Raw genomic sequence first — 11,985 nt, 5'->3', positions numbered from 1 at the left:
AATTTCAGCTCCTGAGTATTTTGAAAATACTAAATTAAGGGGTTAGTCATTTGATAATGTAGCCAGTTTTTTGTTTACTTAAAATAGGAAACAAAATTTTGTTTTTTCAAAATAGTGCCTACTAATAATGCCTGAATTTTTGTTTTTCAAAATGTTAGGTGTCAACCAACAATTAGGTGGATTTCATGACACTGAGCATCGTTTTGTTGATAATGGCCTTCATAAACAATTCTGCAGCTCCTTTATGACAGATATTGTTTCAGTCTGTACATATAGACATGGGATGCCGTGTCTCCAAACATATATCCCTTCCACAAAAATTAGTACAGTGAGTTGTGGTGAGGAGAGCCCGAATACACTTTTTGGGAATTGGTTTCTGTTTTGCAATTCTTAAATAACAAAGAGATATATATGAATTGAAAGCAAGAAAAACCTTACAACTTTAAAAAAATTAATTACATATCTCACTGTTCATGGAAGAATGCTCACAAGCCAAGCTTTGAAATTCTATTTCTTCCTTGATGGTGTCAATTTGATACAGTTTTGAGAGGATATTCCTACAATTTTTGTATAAAACCCTGCAACAACTTGGCGCAATGTTCATACGTTACAAATGCACTCTGCAGTTCCGGTTAATTAACTTGAATCACGTTGAAGTTCAGACCCGATCCACAAAGATGGAACATTCACAAGCAAAATGAACTATTTTGGAGTAATTACCCAAGTCTAAAATGATCAAACTCATAACTTTGGCAGTGTTGTGGTAGTTCGATCTTCTAACCGCCATACCTTTCTCAGAGACCTAGTTTTCTTTTGAACTGGATTTTGAGATGTTCTTTCCAAGAGAATATCAAGTTTGGATGGGTCCAGCGATAGCCTTTCAAGAATGAAAGCATCCAAATCAAAACTGCTTTCAGTACTTTCTGCATTATTGTAATCAGAGGAAGGGCTGGCTGATTCTTCTCCCGTGTCATTAGCTCCAGCTATGTCTCTGGAAGTATTATTTACCTTGTAATATGAGTTTCGGTCCAAGTTCAGAAACCGCTTTATGCTATCAAATGCTGGGTCGATAATGTCTAAGAGCCCCATAACCCATGAAGCATCATCGACGATTTCAGTACGCTGTTGCACACAACAATCAGGTCTTAGCCTCAATGTTAATTAGACAAGATCAAAGGAAAAAAATTTCGTTTATTTTCCATCAAAACAATCAAAACGTTTCGTTTCCTAAGAAACCGAAACAAAATATTGGAATACCGAAATTCCAATATTTCCACTGAAATTTTAAGAAACATACTGAAACAATGTCTTGACAATAATATATTAACATTTATATAGGTTTTAGTTTTAGTTTTCCATACATTTTCAAAATTTTATCCCATTTCGCTAATGTTTTCAAAATGTTTCTGAAACATTTCCATTTCCAAGCTAACCGATACAACATATTGAAACAAAAATTTTGATCCTTGGACAAAACACCAACATCGTTTTAATGCATCTTTCACCAAGATCTCCTTTCCAAATTCATTAGATATCATTAATACAAATTATCCTACAATCTATCTACTGAATTCAAATAGAACATGACTTGAGAGAAGCATAAATTTGGATGACATGGGTATTTTGTATGATCAATTCTTGATATCGAAGAGTTTATTATAGGCAATTGAATGCAGTGGGTCATGGAAAATACCTGCTGGAAATAAAGGTTACGAATCTCCTCAGTACGCACAGAATTTCCTTGATCCTCCTCAAAAGATGCCCATGTCATCCCTGTAACATAGCTTTGAGAATTTATGTTTAGAGAAGATCTAAACAGTCTCCGTGCAGCTGATAGGTTGCCAACTCTCTGCTCTAAAACTCCCCAAGCCTGCAAAATATGTATGTGTATAGCATAAATGATAGCATGTAAGGTAGTCTATATGTACTACATGACATGCATGAAGCAACAAGAAACTACTCATGGAAAATAGTGTCTGTACCTGAAGGCATCGGGCAGCACTTTCGGTGGTTGAATTGATTGATAATGCTTTTTGGTAGAGTTCCCTGGCTGTGGATATGTTTCCTTCTTTCCACTCCATCCACCCCCAGGCCTAAATCATCCCAAGAAAAAAAAAAAAAAAATCAGCTTCTGGTGGGCCTGCACAACTGTGGATGCGCACTCTGTCATGCCGTACAGGCATAGAACGCTCCAGGCACAATAGATGAAGGCAGGGAAAACCGCAAACAGAATACAAGTTGGATGATCAAAACCAAAAGATAAAAATTGTGAACTATTGTGTTCCCCACCAAAGACAATCTTTCCAAGATTATCAGGAAGAAAATATCCGTTAGTGAGCAACCCCAGTTTCATGGATTCTTACAAAATCTAGATCTAATCCAAGTAAGCCACAAAACAAAATTCACCCTAGATCAAGAATTACTTGGTTTTCCCTGGGAAACAGGAACCCTGCCAGTCATCCAAAGTCAGTCGCTAAAGTCCCACTTTAACTTCCACAAATTTGGACTTGAAATTAATCAAGAAGTCAACAAAGCTGAATTCAAGGTTGGGGCTTAATCATATGAAGGTCTAAATAGCTGAAGCACCCCAAAACTGAGATTTTTGGTACCGTGAAGCATTATCTTCCTATTTCTTTTCACAGACTTACATGGGTTGCAGAAGTGCTTAATCATGTGGAAAGTCTCAAACTGTTGCACAATAAAATTAGGATTAGCACTTGGAATAAATTACTTACAATCCATACAGATTGGTGCCTTGGGTCCAGTTCAGATGCTCTCTTGAACAGCACTCGGGCATAATTTGCAGTTGAGTATTTGTATTCCAATAATGCAAGAGACTGAAGAAGAACAGGATCCCTGGGATTCACTGCATGACCTATCTTTAGAAGTTTCCTTCCAAGATCAATATTCCCCCCGATTAGCTTCAAAAACTCCCCATACATGCCAGGCAAACCTATTCTTTGGACTGGCTTGGACTGCTTTCTGTAATTTATAAGAGAGGAAGGTTTTATGCATCTGATGATAGAAAGCAAAGCAGTAACATTCGGGAAAGTTACAAAAGAAATAAAATAGTGCAAATTAAGCCAGTAGTCCCCGCACTTTGCCCTCTGTGTCAATTTGGTCGTTGCAGTTTCAATTGGTTCGATTTTGACCTTGAATTTTTAATTTTGGTTCAATTGATAACAAACGTTTTATGGTACAAAGGGCAAAGTGAAGGGATCACAGGCATAATTTGTCCAATAAAATAATATAGACTAACAGGTAAGGGAATAGGAAAAGAGAACATGGTTAAGCGCTTCTGAAGAAGTCTAAAGGAAATGACACCAAGGGAACCCATAATTAAGGCAACAAAAACATAACCTCAAAAAGTTGTCGAGCAGTGCGGTTGTTTTCCTGTTGCATCTCCAATTGTGCCCATGCTTGTACCAGAAAAAGTAGAGGGATACAAGAAAACAAACTTCAATGAACCCTGCGACATGAAACAGAAAATCATCCTCCGATAACAAAAGGTTGCCTTAAGAGGAACACTTACAAGCCAGCTTGCACAGCTTTTGGGATTAGATTTGGTGGCCTGCTTGAATAAATACCTCGCCTGCTCATAACGGGTTGCTTTAACCTCGAGCAATGCAAGTGTCTGGTATATGTACTCGTTTCCACCACAATATTTGAGACCTTTACCAAGGAGATTTCTTGCCTTCTTTATATTTCCTTGTTTTAGCTCCAAAACTGCCCATCCATGCCAGGCTGCAATATGTCTCTTATCAGCAACAGTGGCAGCATCAAATAATTCTCTAGCTCTCCTTACATTTCTGATCTTATTTTCCAGAACAGCCCAACACTGTTTTCAAAAGAATGAATGAGTCCATGTAAACTTCTAATGCAAAAAATAAGGATAATAATAAATAATAATCATGAAAGGATAATGAGGCAACAGTCACATTAACACTACTTATCTGAGTGAAAACCAAACATGTGTAATTGACTTAACAGAGTTTGTCTAAATCTAAGTTAAAATGATAAATAAAAATCTAATAATTTCTCCATATCCGGGAACAATAATAGCCACTGGCATATGCCAGGAGAAACAAACTCGACTGCTATAAGGAAATTGGATTTTAGACAATGTTTAACTAATGAGTCAGCATCATATTCTTGAGTTATTTGTATAACATGGCGGATATTGTTAAACGGAGCAAGCGGCTTGTGAGCTAAAGGTTATTTTAGCTTTGAACCCACAGTAAAGAAGCTAACCGATTTAATCTACTGTAGTTTAAATCAAGTTTATTAGTTAAACCAAACATGTTTGACTCCAAAACACATAATTCAACAAAGCCTTAACTTTAATCAGCAAGTCTAATTAAGAAAAAATTGTACAAATTGATCTACCTAGGGGGACATGTTCAACATTGTCTGATTGCATAATTGGAAAGATAAGTTCCTCAACAATGCATGCCACAAAAGAGGTGGGGAAAATTAATGAGCAGTAAAAATGAAAACATTTCAACAATGCAAATTCAAGTAAAGGATATCTTAGAAGGAGAACATCATACGCACCTGCCAAATGTAGGCATTTTCGCCTTGTGTTGCTTGGCAGCCTTTCTCATACACGGCTCTAGCTTCAGCCGTCTTTGATTGCTTGCTTAAAATCTTCCCCAGTGCCACATATGGTCTCCCATCTTCAGGCCAAGTATTAACACACTTCACACATTACCAAATCACACAAAATATACAACATTCATTATTATGTTTTTGGTACATTAAATGGGCACACAACTATAGAGGAATCAAGTTAATGTGTCACACAATTAAAGTGTAGGATGAGTGATGGAACGTCAATTGCGAGATATAACAGAAGTGTCAAAGAATCAATTTGGGTTTATGCCTGGTAGGTCAACAATGGAAGCGATCTATCTTTTGAGGAGAATAATAGAAAAGTATAGAGAAAAGAAAAGAGACATTCATATGATTTTTATCGATCTTGAGAACGCATATGATAGAGTGTCTCGGAATATAATTTGGTGGGTGTTAGAGAAGAAATGGGTGACAAAAGGTTACATTGATGTGATTAGAGATATGTATGAATGTGTGGTGACCACTATTAGATCGCCTGTTAGATAGACGAATGAATTTGCAATTACTGTAGGGTTACACCAAGAATTAACCTTAAGTCCTTATTTTTTCGCTTTAGTTATGGATGAGTTGACATGCAATATTCAGGATAATGTGTCATGGTGTATGCTTTTTGCAGATGATACCGTGTTAGTGGATGAGACTAGAGAAGGAGTTAACACTAAGTTGGAAATTTGGAAAAAAACACTTGAATCTAAGGATTTAGAATAAGCAGAACTAAGACAGAGTATATGGAGTGTAATTTTAGTAACAGTCACAATAAAAGCAGAGGAGAAGTGAAGATTGAGAACCAAGAATTACTTAAGAGTGAACATTTTTGTTATTTAGGATCGATTATCTCAACGACTGGGAAGATTGGAGCAGATGTGGTCCACAGAATTAAGATGGGGTGGCTTAAATGAAGGAGTGTGTCTGAGGTACTGTGTGATAAACGAGTACCCAGTAGACTAAAAGGGAAGTCCTATAGAACGGCTATTAAACCAGCGATGTTGTATGGAATGGCATATTGGGCAACTAAGAAACAACATATAGATAAGATGAGTGTTGCTGAGATGAGGATGCTAAGGTGGATATGTGGCAAGACTAGAAAAGAAAGACTTAGGAATGAGTATATTCGAGAATGGGTAGGATTAGTACCGATAGAAGATAAGTTGAGAGAAAATAGATTGATATGGTTTGGTCATATACAACGGAGACCAACAGAGGTAGTAATGAAGAGATGCGATACCGTGACAGTAGATGGTAGTATGAGAGGAAGGGGTAGACCTAGAGTAATGTGGACTAGTATAGTAAATAGAGATACGAATCTCCTTAATTTGACTAACAAAATAACATTAGATAAAGTCGAGTAGAGAAGAATAATTCATACAGCCAACCCCATTTGATGGGACTTAAGGCTTGGCTTGGTTTGGTTTGGTTTGGTTACATTAAATGGGCACAAGATTTTCTATCTTCAAATCCTTTTGTCTCAATGCACTCTTAGTCATTGAATTTTGCATGATCCTCCAACTGAAAGTACAATGGAACATAACGATAGAGAAATTTGAAGATAGAAGACTCTTAGCCCTTAAAATCCACACAAAATTATTCACTAGCAGAGACGGAACTGTGTATAGACCTATAGGGGCCCTGCCACCCCTTCCTGCTTTGCACAAGATGCTCTACTGTTATATATAGATTTAGTTCAACACCAACTTCTCCAATGCCCCCCCCCCCCCTCCACTCCCCCTCCCACTCCTATTTAATTCTTATAATTTTAACTATTCTCTTTAACAGCCCTTTGTAATACAATAATAGTAAAACATATAGGAGAATGTTATATGTACACCCATTATAAGAAATATATGAATTTTTTATTTTATGAAAGTTTAAAATATTTGTAGTCTCATGTGTAGTAAAAGTTATTTGTAGTCAATTTATGGTGTGCATCTATAAAGTGAAAGTGAAAGTGAAAGTGAAAGTGAAAGTTATGAATCATTGTAACTATGTTATGAACGATGTAGTGTAAATCTTATGAATCATTTGTGATGCAAAATGTTACAAACTATTTTGGTGAAAAAAGTTGCAATTTGTTATGATTATGCTACATATATTGTGATTATGTGTATACGATATGAACATTTTGAAGAGTGCACACCATAATAACTCCCTAACATATTATGTTCTAAAATATATTTTTAATTATATTATTCACTTTGTAAATGAAATTAAGTTAACAATTTTTGTCTCTCATTAGCCCAATCATTATTTCTCAATACTGCAATGTAAAAACTCTAATTGATTAGTGATGCTATCACGTAATATTACTCTTACATCAAATATTTAACAAAAATAAGAGTTTATCCATTTTTAATTAATAGCATGAAAAATCACAATTGTTAATTGCATGAAAATCCATTGCTTTAAATCTGACCCCACTTATATTCCTATGTTTTTTTTAAGGCCCCCCCAATGATCAAATCCTGGGTCCGTCCCTGTTCACTAGTCACAAAACAATACAGCACTAGTGGCATATGCACATGAACCAAGAGGCCACGCAAAAGGATGGATGAGGCCAACCTTATCTTCCACCCAACTAACCAAGCTGGTTCAAGTTGGCTCCATTCATGCGGTGACTACTTACTCTTATTGACCCGAAAGCACTAAGGTAGTGTTTGATTTGCTAGAATGATTTTACATCAAGATTCAAGAATTGAAAGATTATTATTTGGCCTCCCAATGGAATGACCACTCTCCTAAATTGGTGAATGGCGGTTCCATTTTTAATATGCCTTTCCTTTTTACCAAACCAAACATAAGAATGAATATTCTGATTATTCCATTATAACCGCATTCCAGTAAACCAAACACTGCAAAAGCGTTTGGACACTACGTAATAATTACCCAAAATCCACACCTTGGATTTGAAATCCTAGGTCTAAATCTAAAAAAAAAAATTTAATAAGACAGCTTGTTATTTCAAATCCAAGACATGAATTTTCAAATTGAGACCTCAATCATATTAAAGAAAACTGAAAAATTAAGCGTAATTCACCTTCTGAAGAAGTTTCTCTGCTTCATTATACCGAAAGCTCCTCGCAAGCACCTTCGCTCGATACAAAGCCAAATCCAAATCCAAATTCACCACAAGAGGCTTTTCCCCAGAGCTCAATTCCACCCTCTCCGGCTCAAAAATCGGCATCTTCCTCGCAAACTCCGAAAGCCCCACATCGATAATTGCTGATGAAGATAACTCATCATCGCCGCCTCCATCTTCCTCCGAAACCTCCATAACCGGCCTCCGAACCACCAGCAACTCCTCCAGAGACTCTTTCGCAGTTCTGATCTCTCCATTGCCTCCATCCTCATCATTTTCGTCTCCGCCGTCGCCGCCGCGAACGGTGGCGGAAGAGTTGAAGGATTGGGGATTTTCGTGGAGAAGCGGTGGTTGGTGAGAGGACAAGGGCGGAGGCAAGAGGGGACGCGGCGGCGGAGAGGACTGGAGGAGGAAGGTTTTGATGGGGACTTTGAAGGAGTAGAATTTTGAAGGGTTAGGGTTTTGAGAAGTAGAGAAGAGAGTGAATTTGGAGGTTGAAGAAGAAGAAGAAGAAGCAGAGGGAGAAGATGAGAAGATGTTCATTTTTTCTCTCTGTAACGGATAAAACTGTACCGTTTACATGGAAGGTGTTGGGCGGGGAGCCTCTCTTTGCACACACCACTTCCCCTCTCTTTGCACACACCACTTCCCCTCTCCTCAAACACTTAATAATATATTTTTTATTATATTTTTATTCTAAAATAAAATTATCAAAATATCCTTTTTCTTCTCTAACCAAAACCCTAACCCTAACCCTAATACCCAACACAGTGTCTCCCCCTCCGGTCATCTCCTTCCTCCCTCCGTCGCCTCCCTCCAGCTTCTCTCTTCTCGAATTGAAGCCCACCCTACCCCATCGTTCGTCGCTCACTCACCCACCCTCCCGACCACCCCCGTAACCCCTCATTTCGGGACACAACACCACCGTCGCCGCAGCTTTTACCCCTTCGCGACCCTCAATTCTGCACACACACACACACACAGAGATGAGAACCTAGATCTGGAAAGAATCAACATCCGAAGCCCCCTTTTCGCGATTGAGAGAGGAGAGAGAGAGAGAGATCGAGGGGATGGGGTGGGCGTCGCGGTAGTGTTGCCGGTGGGTGAAGGAATGGGTGGGAATGGCGACTGGAAGGGAGGTGGTAACGATGGTGTTGCGTCTCCGCCGGCGAGGTGGTCGCCGGTCTGAAAGGTGTGTAGATTGGCAGAGTTGGAAAGTTGTGTTATGGGAGATATAATTGGAATAAAAGTGTGTGTAATGAGTAAGTATTTTATTTTTTATTTTTTTAGGTGTGTGAATTAAGAAGGATGTGCAAATAGAGGATTGAGTGTGTGCAAACAGATGCTCCCAGTTGGGCGGCGTTTTGGTGGTGGGAGGAAGGTGGTTGTGAGATTACAATAATACCCTTAGGTACTATTTATTTATTTATCTATTTATTTTTTTTATATTTTGATATTGACATAATCTAACCTATATTTATAAAAAAATAATGCTATATGTGCATAAGAAACATAGACATGTGCATAAAATAATTAATGTGTCTCGTAGTTCATATTAGCAGTAGTTCTTATCACACATATAATAAACATTTAAATAACACATTAACCGTTTGTGCATATTAATATTATTACTATTTTTATAAATATTATTGGTATGTTTGGTTTGTATCTCAAGATATAATTTTTGAAAAAGTTTTTTAAAATTTTGTTTGGTTCAAATTTTTTGAAAATAATTTTCAAAATCACTTTATCTCTCCTACATATCAATCAATTACTTTTTCTCCCTCATCTTTCCTTCTCAATCATTTTTTCTCTCACATACATCTACTCAACTACAGCAAAATTTCAAATCATCTCAAACTCCCAAATTCCAAAACTATTTTCAAAATATACAACCAAATAAATCAAAAAAATTTCTAAACTCTCTCTTCAAATTTTTTTAAAAAAATTTATCTCAAAATACAAACTAAGCACACCATATATATATATATATATATATATATATTGTTGAATTAAGCACTTACTAAAAAAACTTGGATTATATTGACTTTCTGTGCACATTATGTTATTGATTTTTTTTATAAAAATCATATTACATTTTTATTCATTAGGTTATTCACTTGCACCAAAGACTAATTTGCATCTTCATATTTTTTTAATTATTTTTATTGATTTATTATTCTCCTAAACTTAATGGAAAAAAAAAGTTATAATATTGGGTGAGCTTGGTATTGTCAAATGGGAGGGCCTTTAGGTAATTTAAAATAGAGACGTCACTGGTCCAAGATGGGCCGCGTAGCTCACAGTGTTGGAGTGGCTTACACTTCAATCTGGACATAGATTTTCGATGGTACGTGGAAGCCCTTATTGGTTCGTGCGTTTTGCGCGAACAGTCAGGTTATTATATTTTTTTTAAGGGCCATGCGTCATACCCTCACGTGGCACCGTCTCATTCGCTGAAACAAAAAAAAAAATAGCCAATCATCTTCCTACACACGTGACCCCCCAGTGACCCCGTTGAGGGTCTTAGGCATTTTTCTGTTTTAATGGCTCGTGAAAAAAGAATTCAACTAATTATTATAGAGAAAAATATCAGATAAATTAAGGGCAAGTTTGGTAAGTTATAAAATAATCAAAAAGTCATTAAAAATTTTAAAAAATTAAAGATTTGTAAAGAAAAGTTAGATTATCTTTTCTCTTTACCTTTACACTTTTTTTGTTTTTTATAAAAAATTAAAAAATAGACAAATGCCTGGTAACTCGACATTCATGGGACTCAAATGGCCCAAATCTTGGTAGTGCCAAAACGATATCGTTTTTTTTTTTTTTTTCTTTTTCTTTTTCCTTCTTTCTTTCTTTGCTCTCTAATTTTCTTTTCTCTCTAAAACTGGTTTGAGAGAAAGAGAGAGTAACAGAGGGGCGAGAGAAAGAGAGGAGAAGAAAAAAAAGAGAGGGGAAACAGAGGAACCAGGTCGCGAACCACTCAAACCACCACAACTCAATCCACTGCCATAGACGGAGAGACCGAAGCTAGATCTTTGACTGTGGGTTTGGTTTTAAGTTTGGTTTTGATTTTTGGGATTTGATTTTGATTTTGGGTATGGTTTTGATTTTGGGTTTTGATTTTGAATTTGATTCTCAGTTTTGATTTTGATTTTGATTTTGAGTCCGGTGACCGTCAAGTTCTCCAACTTGGTCTTGAGTCCGGTGACCGTCAAGTTCTCCAACTTGGTCTTCTTACAGTTCCTCTGGCTTCTTGCCAGAGCTCTGATTCCAGCGATAAAACTCTGAATTGATTGATTTCCCAACCCATTTCGCCTTTTCTGCTCAACAAAACAAAATAAACAAAAACAATCATCCTCTGTCTTTTTGTGCTTTTTACAAACAAACCCAAATCACATTTTTGTTTCTTTCGGATTAGAAAACGAGACTAACATTGGCTTTAGACAAAGTGGTTGTGGAGGTGGAGGTGGTGGATGATGCAGAAGATGAATCGCAGCATGTGAGTCTAGATTTTTGAGCTGTTCTTGTGGTTATTTTAGACACCCCTAAATCACTTCCAATGCTATTATAATCTCCAAAATAGAGCATTTTCGGAGAATGAGGAAGGAAAAAGAGAGGGAGAGGGAAGAAAAGGAAGAAAATAGGGGGAAGGAAAAAGGAAAAAAAAATTGATTTTGATTATGAGTTTGGATTCAAACAGAACAGAGGAAGAAAAGAGGAAAGAAAAAAAAAAGGGGGAAGGAAGAAGAGATCGGTGGAAAAAAGTATCAAAACGATGTCATTTTGGTACTTCGAGCCATTCGGGCCACTCCTTGTTCGAGCTACCCAACAACTCTGTAAAAAATATTCCTAATATGTTAATTTTTTTATCTCATATTTTAATTAAAAGTTTAAAAAAATTCCTAAAATAGTATATTTGCAAACCAACCCTAAGTACAAATGAAATATGTATTTAGGGCAAGTGATATAATTTTTAGGAAATATATATCAGTGTAATTTTTAAAAGTTAATTATTAATTAATGAAAAAATTTATAATTTTATATTTTAATATTAGGAGAATATCAAAAAAGTGGAGAGTGAAAAAATAATTTTAAAATGATGAAAATACAAGTAATTTATGCATTCAATTATGAAAATAAATCTTGTACCTTCATTAGTTAGGGGGGAAAAAATTCCACTCTCCATTTTTTTAAAATTTCCCCTATTACTTTATAATTTACGAGTATTTGCTGGCGCAATTTTACATTAATTACGACCGCACTGTCCCCGATGCCCC

At 36.5% G+C, this 11,985-nt stretch overlaps 1 pseudogene across 1 annotated transcript; it reads right to left on the bottom strand.

Moving 5' to 3' along the window:
* Positions 1 to 412: 412 nt before the first annotated feature.
* LOC114281560 (protein high chlorophyll fluorescent 107-like) lies at positions 413 to 8,309 on the bottom strand (annotated as a pseudogene). Its single transcript, XR_014336861.1, has 8 exons — positions 7,664 to 8,309; positions 4,555 to 4,698; positions 3,529 to 3,838; positions 3,361 to 3,419; positions 2,736 to 2,982; positions 1,983 to 2,093; positions 1,694 to 1,870; positions 413 to 1,122 (listed from the first exon to the last, which is right to left on the bottom strand). The product of XR_014336861.1 is annotated as a protein high chlorophyll fluorescent 107-like (transcript).
* Between the last annotated feature and the right edge of the window lie 3,676 nt (positions 8,310 to 11,985).

This window comes from Camellia sinensis, chromosome 7, assembly GCF_055761805.1.
Source record: "Camellia sinensis isolate YWXY chromosome 7, ASM5576180v1, whole genome shotgun sequence".
Taxonomy (NCBI): Eukaryota; Viridiplantae; Streptophyta; class Magnoliopsida; order Ericales; family Theaceae; genus Camellia; species Camellia sinensis.
The sequence above is the reverse complement of the archived record's forward strand: the minus strand, read 5'-3'. Positions and strand labels throughout refer to the sequence as shown.